General features: G+C 41.3%; 1 protein-coding gene and 1 pseudogene across 1 annotated transcript in view; both read right to left on the reverse strand.

Moving 5' to 3' along the window:
* ELAVL4 (ELAV like RNA binding protein 4) overlaps window positions 1-15,278 on the reverse strand; it is a 110,541-nt gene that overhangs the window by 31,448 nt on the left and 63,815 nt on the right. The gene's annotated exons all lie outside the window — the stretch shown is intronic.
* Window positions 2,210-2,608, reverse strand: LOC125913470 (40S ribosomal protein S12-like; annotated as a pseudogene).

Genomic DNA, 15,278 nt, shown 5'->3' on the forward strand with positions numbered 1-15,278 from the left:
CTGAGAAAACTATACATCTAATCCTTAGTAGCAGGGAAGGGAAGCACAGATGGGAAAGTCCTCAGAATTTCTTTGTATACATTATTTCTTTTCATCCCCCAATTCTGCATTCCCACTTTGTTCCTTTCTGCTGCAGTAATTGTACCTGTAAAATGAACTTAAGATTACTTTTTCATGGAATTATTAGGGAGATTAAAAGTGATAATGCATGCAAAGTGCCTGGCATATAACGGATGCTCAGTGGATGCTGGTTCCTGGTCTTTCTTCTCTCATGCCCCATTAAATATTGCTTTCTACTATTGTCTATGAGACTGTTATCTTCTCATTGAGGTCCCAACCTTCTTAAAGGGAGAGAATGTTTTTGATGCTTTTCTTTTATATTGGAGCACATAATATGCTATAGGCACACAGACTCCATGTATAACAGGCATCTACAACATGCCAGATACCATGAGTGGGCCCCAAAATGACCAAGATATTGTTCCTGACTTCAGGAGACTTAATATGCAGAAGGGAAAAATAGATATAAGAATTAATTATAGCTCAGCAAAAAAATAATAAATATACCAGAGATATTTATTTTAAAACCATATACAAGAACAAGAACAATAACAAAAGTATACACATAACAGAGGAGATGAAGACTGATTCTGAGCAGAGTACAGAAGGCTTCCTGGAGGTAGAGGCACATGAGCTCAGCTTTGAAGAAACAATAAAATTTTGATAGGATTTTCCTACCAAGGGATGACCTTCCAACCTGAGGGCTGAATCCAAGCACTGCATGAATTTACCCCACAGGTATTTACTGAACACTTGTCATGTGCGAGACATAGTTCCATTTACTGAGACTAGAAGAGAACAAAAATACTTGGTTTCTGCCATCACTGAATCTATATTCTGATTGAGGGTGATGGAGCAAGACAAGAAACATAAATAAAATATAAAAGTTGTCAGATGATGGTGAGTACTGGGGAGGAAATAAAGCAGAGGAGGGAAAAGTATAGGGGATGGGGTTGCAATATTTTAATAGAATGGTCAAGTGAGGTCTCGCTGCTAAGGTGACGTGAGAGCAGAGACCTGAGGGAAAGGAGGCAGCCAGTCCCTTCTCTCTGAGGGCAGGGCATCCCAAACAGAAGAAATCTTTTTTTTTTTAAAAGGTTTATTTATTTATTTTGAGAGAGAAAGACAGAGAAAGAGAGGGAGTAAGCAAGAGGGGCAGAGAGAGGGAGACAAAGAATCCCAAGCAGGCTCTGTACTGTCAGCACAGAGCCTGATGTGGGGCTTAATCCCACAAACCATAACATGCTCCTGAGGCAGGAGCATGCCTGGAATGTCAGAGCAATGACGCAAGTGAACGTGAGGGCAGCCCCCCACTGCACTTGCTAAGTGACTAAACAGAGGAAAGGGGCACCCCTGGTTTCTTCAAACTGACTCTATAATGCTGCGGAATAAGACATATATGAAAACCATGCCAGCCCACTCCCCTCAGCCCTGCAGATCAGGGGAACGATCTCACTGACATATCCTTTCAAAACCATCTCTTAATGTATCCCTGTTCCTCACTAGGTGAGGAGCAACTTGGGGCCAAGATGCTATTTTATTCATCTCTGTATCCCCAGGACTTACCAAAGGATCCATAACATTGCTGGATAGTCAGTAAATACCTGTTGGGTGAACAGATGAATATGATCTATTCACATACATACTTACATCCTCTTAACCCACTCAATTTCCCATATACCAAACAGAAAGGGACCAGGAAGAGCTGCAAACTTTTTTACCAGGGCCTTACCCATGTCCAGAAGAATCAGTACCATGAGGCACATCTGAAAGACCTGTAGTCTTCAGTCTGAAGGAGAAAAGACTCTAGAGGTGCTCAGAGCCAATTCTAATATTTGAAAGGCTGTCATGGGAAAGCAGGGGTAGGCTTGTCATAAGGGAGAGAATAAAGATCTGGGAGAAGAAAGTTAGGGAGCAGATTTCTGCCTTGATAAAAGGAAGAACTTTCTAATAATGATTGATGAGAGTGTGGCTGCCTTGTGAGGTGGTAAGGGTGCCATGACTAGAAGTATGCAGAGACCAATGTTTGTTATCAGGGAAGGGGGCAGCAGTCAGCAAGACGGACTGATCCCTTGTAACGCTAAGATGAAAGGTTCTAAATTATATTTTATTTATTAATTTGAGGAACAAGGGCTAAGTTTTTTATTGTTCATTTCTTGCATTTCCAGTATTCCTTGGTGACATCCGTGGCCTGAGGCTCTTTGCCACAGTCCTGTACCACCACACAACTGCAACCAACCACTTCATGGGATTTTCCTTCTCTGTCAGTTTTACAGAGGCCTACCCATTCCCCTAGTTTCTTGTTGTCATTAACCTTAATTTGGTTGATTTGGTGTTCAGCACAAAGGGCCTCTGCCAGCTTGACATACATAGGTTCATCCAGTTGGACGCAAGCACACAAAGATGGGCTTGGTGCTTGCTTGTCTAAGGCTTTGGCAGCTTCGTGAATTCCATGTGCTAGGTCATCGTGGAATGAGTCTTTCAACACTTCTTGTAAAGCAGTATTAATGTCCATTATACCTCCAGCTACAATGCCTTCCCTGGCCATGGTGGTGGGTTATGGGTGGAGCCAAATCTTGAGTGTACCCTAGCCTCCCCCTCTGCACTCCTGGGGGGCAGCAGGGAAAGAGCTAAATCGTATTTATTTTAGACCCAACACTCCCAACGTGTTTCAGTTTATCCTGATTTCTAACTGAGGAAATAAAAAGGATAGAGACTAATTACTAAGCACCTACAAGCAAAACACGTTACATATATCATTATTTAAATCTTCACAACTTCTAAAGCAGACATTTTTTTATGTAAGTACTATTTTTTTTTATTTAAATTCAAGTTAGCTTAAAACATTTTTTGTTAAGTTTGAGAGCGAGTGTGATTGGTAGGGGGTGGGTGCAGAGAGAGGGAGAGAGAGAATCCTAAGTAGGCCCTGTGCTGTTAATGCAGAGCCCTATATGAGGCTCAAATCCATGAACCCATGAGATCATGACCTGAGCCGAAACCAAGAGTTGGTCCCTAAACCGACTGAGCCACCCAAGTGCCCCAAGTTAGTTTTTTTTAATGTTTATTTATCTTTGAGAGAGAGAGAGAGAGAGAGAGAGAGAGAGAGACTCTGACAGGACGCTAGTGGGGGAGGGGCAGAGAGAGAAGGGGACAGAGGATCTGAGAGTAGGGGAGGGGCAGAGAGAAGGGGGGAACAGAGGATCTGAAGCAGTCTCTGTGCTGACAGCAGCGAGCCCAACGTGGGGCTTAAACTCACCAACTGTGAGATCATGACCTGAGCTAAAGTTAGAGGCTTAACCAACTGAGCCGCCCAGGTGCCCCTTAAATTCAAGTTAGTTAATGTATAGTGTAGTACTGGTTTCAGGAGTAGAGTCCAGTGATTCACCACTTTGAGGCAGGCATTTCTATCCCCGTCTTACAATAGGGGAATCTGAGGCCCAGGAAGTAGATGTAACATATCCAAGGTTATTTGGCTGCAGAATAGTAGCCAGACTCCTCTGATTCCAGAGCCTGTGCATTTTTTTTTTTTTTTTTTGCTGTGCCCTGGTTTCTTGAATATGTGCTCATTTGTATGCTAAACACCTGCTGGACATGGCACAGTGTGTCTGAGACTTTGACAGAGCCTGAGTTTTCTAGTACTATCTCTAAGTCCTCATTCTTCTCATTTAATTTCAATATATACCACCCAAGTATCCCATTCCCACTTTCTAACTTGGTTGTGCCTGCCAAACTGGATCTAGTATATCACAGAATGACAGTCTTGGAAAGGACTTTAGTATCAATCATCTTCAAGTCTGTTCTCCAGATTCTGAAACTGAGGACTGAGGAAGAAGCAAGGAGTTCATGGTCTACTAGAAAGTCAGACTTATGAATAATAATGATAGTAGAGTATGGTTCAGTGTTATGACAGTAGGAGAGAGGGATTTCTGAGATTAATTCAAAAAGATTGATAGGAGACAGCCACACAATAGACGGAAAAGGGCATTCCAGCAGGAGGAGGAAGCATGAGCATCTATCCCTTGAGGAGACAGACCTGCCATTCTGTTCACAGCCACTACTTCCAGGAGGCCGCTGATTGTTGGTATCAACCTGAAATGTCAATACTGTTTCCAAGTTGAATCTGGGCTCAGATGTATATGTGACATCTCCCCATACCTCTGGCACAGATTCAAGAATCATTTAGGCATCTGAAATTCTGAGTGTGTCTGCTTTCTGCCAACAACAAACACTATTGAAAAAGACAGGACCTGGTCTCCCTTATTTCAAATTCTTGAAGTATTTAAAATTACATTGAACCAGTACTAGGTTATTTCCAGAGGCTACCTTCTGGCTTCCTAAGTAGACGTAGTTTCCTTAGAAGCTGAGAACTCATCATGTAGCATCAAGATGGCAATGAGCAAAACACTTGTCCCACAGTGGGCATTCAGTATGAGCTTGCTGAACTAAATGTATTTCTTAATGGACCCTAAATCCCTTAAGGGCAGGGACATGGATCTTATTAATCTTGGTATGACCAATGTCTGGCACATAGTAGGCTTCCAATAAATCTATGTTGAATGAATGAATGAGTGAATGAACTCAGTAAGTGAATGAACTCAATGAATAAACAGGAACAAAAATAGTTATTTTTTGAGTGCTTACCATGTGCCAGTTATTGTACTGAGTGCTTTATTTTTTTTCTAGCTTTACTGAGATATAGTCAACAAATATGACTGTAAGATATTTAAAGTGTACATCATGATGATATGATACGATTTGATATGATGTGCAATGATAAAACACATTTATTTATTTACTTACTCATATTTTTGGTGAGAACATTTAAGTTCTAGCTGAGTACGTTATTTCTCTCATCTCATCTGCTCCCTGAAACAATCCTACAAGGTAGGCATTATCACTGCCATTTACAATCAAGAAGACTGATGTCCAGAGACCTCAGATCCCAAGACCCAAGTCCATCTGGCTCCAAAGTCCAAATAGGCTTTTAACAGAGTTTCCTGATTTCAGAGGCAGTATCACCCAAACTGTTCAAGTAAATGTGAAACAAAGCCTGTGTTACTGGGGTAAGGTTCATGGAAATGCAGAGTATACAAAATGATTTCCAGCAGTCCCCAGAGCAGGAAGGACTGGTTACAAAACTACAATATTCCACAAAGAAAGCCAACCGACAAATTCCCAAAGGAGGTTTTTTTTTTAACCTCTTTTAGTTTGTCCTATAAAATAAGTTGCTCCAACGACAGATCTTCAAATATGTATTTCAATAATATACCTCAACAAATGACAAAATGAAACTAATCTGAACCCTATTTTTCTTCTGTCTGTTCAGGGAAGAAAGGCGATTCATGAGATAAAAAGCTAGTTTAAAAAAAAAGCTGAAAGAGAAAAAATAGGTAATGTACAAGGGATAATAGAAACCTCAGCGACAACCACCTCACCCTTCAGCATTTATCACACAAAAACAAGTGTTCAGACTGATGACCCTGGGGCAATGAAAGATTCTTAATCGAAACAACACTCAATTAAATTATGTTCAGAATATTCTTACAGACAGGAAAGAATAGTCAAACATTTAAACATATTTTTAACAAGGGTTGAAACAAAAAGAGGAGGATTTTGGCAAACTCCCAGCTAGTCAGAGAAATGAACCAGAATTCTTAATTCTTGGTTGGCTTACTCTCACATACAACAAAAGGTCTGGATGTCAGACAGACAAGACTTTCCACCCAGAATGGATGCAAAACCAACAGGTGATTCCAGAAACGCAGCTGATGTTAAACAATGTTCTAACAACAACAAAGGAGGAAGGGGTAGAAAAAGTCATCAGGTTAGTAGTAATTATATATACTGTAATTAGCCTTTGGGCAAAATGAGATTCTGTGGGTGAAATGTCTGTGGGTGAAAGGAAGTGCTGTGTGTAACACTAAGACAACGGCTTCCAAAACTCCCATCAGACACTGTGGAGAAGGCGTGTGTGGAGGCTTCCGATATCATGTTGGGATTTAGATTAAATGAGATAACTTATGTGAGAGGGCCTGGCACAAGGTAGATGCTTTATAAATATTAACTGAGTATAAATCTATTAAAACTGTCTTTATCCAAAGTAAAAGAAAATTCATGGCTCTTGATGAAGGAGGTGAGAAAAATAACTTGTCTGTGCAGAGCTAGAGAAGGACTTTGTCGGAGAATCTTTGTCAGTGTGTCATTTCTGAAATCAGGGCTTGGGGATCTCTGGCCTTGGATTCACCACTAACAGCGGTGTGAAATGCAGAGATGAGTACCCCATCCCTATCATCAAGGAGTTCACTGATAGTGAAGTACCAGACAGGAATCTCATGATCATGTTAGGATCTGACAAATGCTAAAATAGATATTTCCCAGATCCATGAAAAAAAAAAAAAAAAGAAACAAGAATCAAAGCACATTTTCCCTTTTCATCACCAGTCAGCTTGCAGATAAGAAATAAGACAACATCAAGAAACAAAAACCCAAGAACAAAAGGACTCATGCAGAAATGGGTCTGTAGTGTAAGAAGCAAGGAGGGAAGCCATCTTCTTTGATTTTTTTTTTTTTTTTAAAGCTAAGGGCTTCTTGGGGAATGGCTATTCTGTGCAAGTGTGACCAGCATCATTACACTGAGTCAAGTACCTGGGAGAGGTGAAAATGAAGAAATGCCCAGGAATGTGTGTGAGAATTGCAAAACATAAATACCTTCTATGGCTCACCTCTTTTGGGCAATGGAAAATGAAATGTTACCCTGACAATCAGAAAACCAAAGGAACTCATGATTTAAATCATGCCCAGAACATGCTTAGTACTCAGTAATTTTTAACAAAAATGCCTAATGTTTGATGGGGCTGTGTTGGTGCAGAAGGGATGGATCCATCTGGCACCATATTCGGTTTCTCCTGAGAGCCATTAAGACTTTCCTAGGACACCAAGGCCTCTGCTTGCCCACTCATGTGTAGTAGAGAACCCCACCTCTTTCTTAACAGAAAACAGGAGGTCATCAGGTAGGTACTATCCCAAACTGCCTCCTTCCCTTCTACTACAAACTTATCCCTAGCTCCTCCTGGCTTAGAATGACAGTCCATAAAATGCTGGAGGAAAAAAAGTTCCTAGGGCAATGTTATGTATTATACATTCCTTTTAAGATTTGTAACACGCATTAGCACAGACTCAAAGAAGCAGTGATTAAAAAAAAAACAACCCTTTTTAATTTGGTTCACTTCAGTTTCCCAAACTCATTTGGTCACAGAACCTCTTTTAAAAAAACATATAACCTATTAAACACCTTTGGGAAAGACTTTTAGATGAGATTCCCAAATGAGCACTACTCTTTGAAACAGGACAGAATACTGCCTCAGGATATAATTACCCTAGCCTGGGGGTGTGGGCCCCAGCTCTGAGGTATAGTTCCTGAGATACCAGAGGGGCCCACAGGAAAAAGGAAATGAAGCCAGAGAACAGTTCTAAGGTCTCTTTTTACTGTAACAGTCTATGATTCTGTTTCTCAGAGGACACCACATAGACTTGCTCTGGGATAATCTAGACACAGGACAGAGATGCATAGTGGGGAGGGGGTCAGATGTCTGAAGACATATTTTCATCTTGTACAAATCTGGGTCTAGCTCACTATGTATCAGCATACAATAGCTCAAGGAGTTTCACTCAGAGAACCAAAGACCCAGGGGAGAAACAAAACATAATTGTGTGTGGCTGTATGGACACCAAAGCAGAAGTACACATGTAGAGGTGCACAGATACAGCCATACACTTGCACATTATCTGTACTTAACTAACTAGGCACAATACCCTGGGAGCCACTTTAGTATTGCAGATAAAAAGAGTCAAACAGGATGCCTGGGCGGCTCAGTCGGTTGAGGTCTGACTCCTGATTTCCGCTCAGGTCATGATCCTTGGGTTGTGGGATTGAGCCCCATGTCGGGCTCCACACTGGATGTGGCCCCTGCTTGGGTCTCTCTCTCTCTCTCTCTCTCTCTCTCTCTCTCTCTCCCCCTCTACCCCTCTCCCCCGCTCACGCGCTCTCTCTCTAAAGTAAATTTTTAAAAAATAGAGTCAAACAAACATGGGTTCAATTTTGTTCTGACACTTAGAAGTTGTGTGACCTTGAACAAGTTAGTTAACTTTTCTGAGCCAGTTTCCTTACCTGTAAAATAGGGCTAATAATACCTACACCTCACAGAACTGCTGTAAGAATTATATACTATTTACCAGATGCTGTTCTGCATGTTTTATATGTTGATGCTCACAATAATCCTATCAATATCCCTATGTTACAAATGAGAAAACCGAGGCACAGAGAGGGGAAAAACTTGCCTGTTACACAGCTAGTAACTAATGAGGCTGGGATGCTAACACAAGCAGTCTATGTCTTAATCACAAAGCTATCCTGCCTAGCACAGTTCCAGATTATAGTAGGTCTATGATATTCCCCGGGAAGACACAGACACACATACACAAATATACAAATACCCTACACCTCTTCTTCCTCTCTCGGATTTAAAATGTGCTGTTTTGTCATTAGTTTGTTACACGGGCAGTTCAAGTAGGCAGCATGCAGACACCAGCTTCCCAAACACAAGGATCCTACGTGGCTCTTCAAGGAACAGAAGAACAATTCAACATTATAAATGATGACTCACGACCACTATTTTCACAAACAGCCTGCTAATTAAACTTTCTTATGAACCTTGCTAACCAATTTTTCCAATGCATGGAGGAAAAATCATTCATTATAGACCGGAATCCGAAATCTAATATTAACAGCACAAGTAGGATCTGTGGCATTGTAATTTGATCAGCTTGAGCATTAATAACAGTTAGACACTGATGTCTGAGGCAGTTAATCAGCTTTTGTTGAGATGTACATAGATAACTGAACAAAACATCTGGAAGACAGACTAGAAAGTAAAACTAGCTTATCACAAGGGGTTTAGTATTTGCTTTATCCTTACAAATCCCCTCGTCACAATGTTCTATCTTCTAGGTGACCACAGTAATATCCTGAATTGGTATAGCACTTTAACGACTTACCAACACATTAGTAGCCCATCTCCCATCAACACACAGTAAGGTGGAAAGAACCAGTATCGTTTTCCCCATTTTATGTACAACAATCTGAGGTACAGAACAGTTTGATCCACTGAAAGTCCCATAGCTATAATGAGAACTTGGTGGAACCTTCCATTTTATCATGTTGCCACTCATAGAGGTGGCCTGGTTTTAAAAACAATCTCAGAAATCATCCTGGCATTTTCAAATACTGAACTGAAGGCTTTCATTTACAATCTTCCAGAACCACTAAAACTGCTATTCATTATTACCGTAGCTATTTCTGAGGTTTACTGGAATACATCCTACACAGCCACATGCAAGACTCAGGATGAAACAGCAAGAATGCGAGGGACCTTCTCTGTGAAAGTCTCTTGTTCCAACTGGCAACAGCATGTGGTCAGACAGACATGGGTACACAGACAGCTCGGTCAGTCACTTCAAACAACGTGAGCTTTGGTTTCCTCATCTAAAGAATGGGGCTGCTATTACCTCTTGGGGTTGTGGTCAGGATTAAATGAGATAACAAATATAAAGCAACTGGCATCCAGCAGTTCTTAATAAATGTAAGGTCCCATTCCACTCTCCTGCCTTCTCATACGGCATTTCCTATTTCCTATTTGGAATTATATAACTGAGGACTGAACCAAGAACAAATAGATACCTACTTTTCCTTTCCTCTGTCTTTATCCATCTATTGGCCCAGGGGTAGGACACTTGGTGAGAAGAGGGAAGCGGTCAAGAGACAGAAGGGGCCCCTCCCATTTATAGGCTGCTTTAGTTTACAAGTGCCTCCACATGTGTCAGCTGTTTGAATTCCAAGTCCCATGCAAAGAAGGTAGGGTAAGGATCTATCTTCGTATTGTATGCCGAGAAAATGGGAGGTCCACAAGGAAAAAGTGACTTATGCAAGGCCAGGCACATACCTATTATGTGTGTGTGTGAGAGGGGCTGGGGAGTAATGCAAGATATTATTGATATCTGTCTCACTTCTGGTTAGAGTTCACTGCACTGTGTCTGGTATTTCTGAGAAGGAAGCATTCGGTATGTGTGTGTATGTTGGGGAGGGTAGAACACTCTGGGGTAGTGCTGTATTTCTTTTGTACTTAGACAGTGGTCTGTCTCATTGAAAAAGCTCCACTTACTGGCAAGGGGCACTGGGGAAGAGAAAAGGTGGCTGAGAACTAGTTCCAGTTTCCAGGGTCAGGGCCAGAAGGTGAGAGTAACATTTGATTTTCCTGCTTGCTATCCAGCTCAGAGTCCTGGGCAATGCAGAACCTGCCAGAACTCACTGCAGGGACCCTTACCAGGAAGATGGTAGCAGAGTACTGAAGTGCCTGTGTGCCCAGCCTCAGGGTTTGAGGGGAGAGGGGAAGACTGAAGAGATCTGGAGACCAGTTAATACCTCAGTTCATGGCAGCAGGCAAGGAAGCTCACTTCAGAACACTTCCTTTGGCACATTGTTTACAAAAACAGTGAAAACAGGGACTCCAGTCAGGCAGCCTCTCTCTGTCACAGACTTCCTTGGCCAGAAAAAAACATGTCAATCAATCCAACATGGGCTCAAGCAAGAAAGATGAAGAAAGAAAAACTCTATGTATGTGAGTTCAGGCTTCATATCCCATCCTGTATTATAGCTGGCAAGTGTCTCCACAGAGGTCTGTGGGCTAATGTGAGTGTCGGGGGGAAGGTGGGGGGGGGCTGGGATCCTGCTTACCACTTGAGAATGGGATCAAGGTTGTCACCATCCATTTTTCCTTCATGTAAAGAAAACTTAGGCTAAGTGGTTGGTTACTTCTCAGACAAGTCACCTAGCCACATGTAATTTAATTTTCCTTCTGGTTCTCCTTTTACATTCATTCTATGCCCATTTTGCTCTACCTTGCTTTTTAAAAAACCCATAGCTATTTTAATTCTAGCTCTCTTTCATATTATCTTACAAAGCCAATTCAAATCCTCTTTTAATCAAATGGCACGTGAGTACATAAAAAGGCAAAAAGAGGAGGCAGGACAGGCAGCAAGCAAAGAAAAGAAAAAAAAGAAGAAAGAGCAAGGAAAACAAGAAGCCAAGTGCTCTTGACTCAAGTCTTCTTTGGGAGGCTCTGGCCTCAATATGTTGGCTATTTTGATAGGGTCAGAGGAAGTACTGAATGTCAAAGCCTTTGAAAACAGACACAAAGGGAAATTTGGGGGATTATTAAGTATACGTTTTATGCTCATACCGCCAATAAAATGATTAAATCTGAGTCAAGATGTTTGTGGTGAGAAATTCCATTATCAGCTATAGGAATTAGAGTAATTACCCGAACTATCTGTATCCACTTAATGGTAATGGGACCTCACATATCACCAGACATCCAACTGCAAAACAAGGGCCAAGCAGAAAACCAAATTTGTAAGTCAGCAAGAAACTGAAGTAGGTGCAAGGAGAGTCACGGAGAGAACTTGTGCCTGACCTCAGCAAGATAAACAATGATCCTCAAATCACAGACGCCATGGGGAGTCTGCAAATTGTCCACCTCCTTCTGTGTTAGGTTGGGTTATTTATTAGGAAAGTAGAAAAAAACACAGACTTTGGAGTCTGACAAACTTGGGTTCAAATCTTAGCCCTACCACTTATTAGCTATGACCTTGGATAAATTACTTAACCTTTCTGAGCTTCAGTTATTTCATCAACACAAAGGGGCCACTAATAACACTTTCTCATGGAATAGTCCTGACTGTTCCATTCACTATCCCTTGAAATTGTCTCTGAAGCCTTGCTCAACTGCTTCCCTCTTCATGGACTGGTCTCCCACAACCTGCTCTCTACCAAGATCAAGGCTCATTTGACACTTGTTCTGAGAACCCCAGCCTACTGTCGTCTTTCTCTCTTTTGAACACCCATAGCTGATGTGTTCATATTCATTTAGCACAGCCAGAGTGACAAGGTAACAGATCACAGACTTTGCAGTCAGACAGATCTAACCCCACTCTCCAGCTAACTGTTCTAAGTCTTGGCTTCCTTATCTATAAAATGGGGATAATACCACTGATCATACATAACTGACATAAAGCTTCAATGAGATAATATATATAATACGTAGCTGAAACATAGCAGGCATTCCATCAAAACTCCGTCCTTCTGTGATGCGTCCTTCTGTGCTAATGAAACTACTAGCCAGGGTCAGGAAGGGTCAGTTTGGACCTTGGTGAAAAACGAAACAAACACCCCCCACCCCCACCCCCACTACCATCACACGCAAAACAGTAAAGGCGGACAGACATGCGTTCCAGCCCCTTCCAGACCTGCAGGCTGCCGTAGGACCCCATACTTTGTCCTGGCTTCCCCCATCACTGCCCTGCTGGCAGCAACGTGTGGGCACAAACTATGTCTTATCCTCTCTGGCTTCTTCACAGACCCTGATACAGAATTTAAGAGAAGAGAAGGAAAGGGAATAACATTTATTTGGTCTGAGAGAGCAGACACTAAATAAATACTGTTGGCTGAATGAAAATGTTTTACAAATGTAAAAGCCTTATCCAAATATATGGTCTCTATCTGAATTTTATCTTCTCTCCAAACTAGAAATATCTTCTCCCATCAAAGCTCAATTTGGGGACTGTAGAAAAAATAAAAAGGCAACTTAAAGATCTTTAGTTCTTACAAGGAATGAAGACAGATACAGAGTTCATCAGTTAAGAGCAATAAGGGAGATGTGGAATGGGGCTGTTGTGGGGTGGGGGAGGCAGACTGAAAAGAGAAATCACCCTGCCACACCTCCCAGAAGACAAGAAAAAAAATGAATTTCCCATTAACACATTTCAGAAAGCACTTTCCTCCTACCCTGAAGCTGATGAATTACATTTTTAGATAATGTGTGGAAATTTCAGCTTGACATTACCTTCCTGCTTAGTTCCTAGTCTCAATCAACCAGGTCATTCTACAGAGAAGGGGGAGGGAGTGAGGGAAGGAGTGTGTGTGGGTGTGTGTGTGTATGTACTGGGGGAAGGAGGGGAGGCTGGGTGAACAGGGAATTGGTCCTACGAACCAAACAGTTAGCTAAAGCACAGAAATAGAAAATCCTTAAAATACCCAGGCCTGATTCACATCCCAGGTAAAAATCCTTTGAGACATTTCTCTTGGGACATGAGAATACTTTCCTACGGTTATCTGAGTTTGGAAGCGGGGCAGAACCATCTAATATGGAAGGGAAGATGAAGGGGAAGATAGCCAGGGGGCAAAAGGAAACCATACCTGCTCTATAATCCTGACTCCTGCCACCCTGGGAAAAGAATTATATCCAAAGGAGCAGAATGTACCTGTATAAGTTCTAATCCTCACTGATCCATTCAGTTGCCAACCTATCCTAATTAGAAAGTATGGGAGCTCTCTGCCCCATGGGTGTGTAAGAGGCACAATAATTACATGGTTTACTGTTTGCACTTAACATTCTGACATCTTCCAGTTCCCCTTAATAAGGGAGACCCCTATTCTTCCATTTTGTAACCCTACTAGGCTGCCAAATCTTCTCCATAACTGAATATTTTCCATTCACCCCCAACAATAATCACTTTCCCTCCCCAAGTCCACAAGTCAAAATTCTTTCGTTCTTCTTTGTGGAATACAAGTAAGATGACTGCAGGGGGATGAGAAATAAAATGACAGATGCAAATCTGCCTGATTTTCCTTTGAATTCAAGAAACACATTGCACTGTACCAAACATATTTTCAAAGTCAGCAGCAAAATGTGCTGATAAATGCTACTATTTCCTGTACCTTTCTCATCACTAGCCCTCTGATGTGCATGTAGAAAAGTTCATTTAGCTAATCAATATCTTGGGATTTTCTTGGATTATACATAATTGAGACTGGGTTTTAACTATGCTTACATTTAAGGCAGCATCCATTTTAATACAGTGCTTGCAAAATCAAGAAAAAGAAAACACAGTGAAGAGTATTTTGTGAAGAGACAAAACCTGAAGCTAAAAAACCACTCTGTTCTTCCCTGTTCAGGTAACTGGTGACCTGCTTAATTAAAAAGCACTGGTCCTTATTGTTATTTTTTTAATGTGTAGTATGCTCTTTTCCAAAACAAAAGATTTTGAACTCTAATTGTGTTTTCCCTGAACTGAAAGTTTTCATTCCCTGGGTAATATAAGCTGAGTTCATTTGTTAAGGGGAGACATCAGTTGAGTATTTTTAGAGAAACTGCCAAAGATAAACTATAAATTGGACAACTCAAAATTAGTCAGACAGTCCTGGGTTCAAGTCCCAGCTCCTCCACTTGGAAGCCAAGACACCTTGGGCTAATTACTCAGTTGTTCCTAAGTCCAAGTTTCTTCATCTGTATAATAACTATCTTGAGGATTACATGAAATTCCATCAATTCATCTCAGCACAATGCTTAGCACATAGTGCACAATAAACACTGGCTATTATTGTGAGTCTCCAAGAAATCCCAATTTACTATTTAAATGAGCTACTCTATTTAAAGCACTGAATACCATGCCCAAAACACACAGAAGGCACACAGAAACATACAAAAACTTCTGCTATTATATTTATTTGGCTGGGTGTTGTAAGAAAGTATGCCAATAAACTCACCTTAGGGCTGAATTCACATTTTAGGAATGAATTAAAAGCACTTTCATATTTTAGGATTTTTCAGGGCCTTTTATTGTTTATAAGGTTATCTCAGGAGTAAAACTCACTCAAATTTCCATAGTGCCCTAGAAGTACAGTTTCTTGAAAGTATATGAGGTAACATAAAGCAGTCCACAGCCCTCACTGTCCTTTCTCTTTTTAACCCAAGAGACCATACTCCATGCAATGCCTCCTGACCTTAGAGGGCCCTAACAATCCCCCCACCCCCGCTGCTGTACCCACATGTCACCTACTGAGAGGGACACACAGGATTAATAGCATTTTCACAAATCTGAGAAAGAATAGAAGTTACCCAGTGGCACGAAATCAAAACTGAGTTGGTTCCTTTAACTGGAGATGTGATTCCAGATACAAAGGTGGTGGCAAAGCATTCACCCTGATGTCCACAGCAGTGAAGGGTCTTTTTTGCCTTGTTCTGCCTTTTCCACTGAATAACATTAATTACGCCAAAGCCAAATGTTATAAAGAAAAAAATGAAAAAAAAAATGGGCTAGAGGTG

The sequence above is a fragment of the Panthera uncia genome, assembly GCF_023721935.1.
Source record: "Panthera uncia isolate 11264 chromosome C1 unlocalized genomic scaffold, Puncia_PCG_1.0 HiC_scaffold_4, whole genome shotgun sequence".
NCBI classification, from domain to species: domain Eukaryota; kingdom Metazoa; phylum Chordata; class Mammalia; order Carnivora; family Felidae; genus Panthera; species Panthera uncia.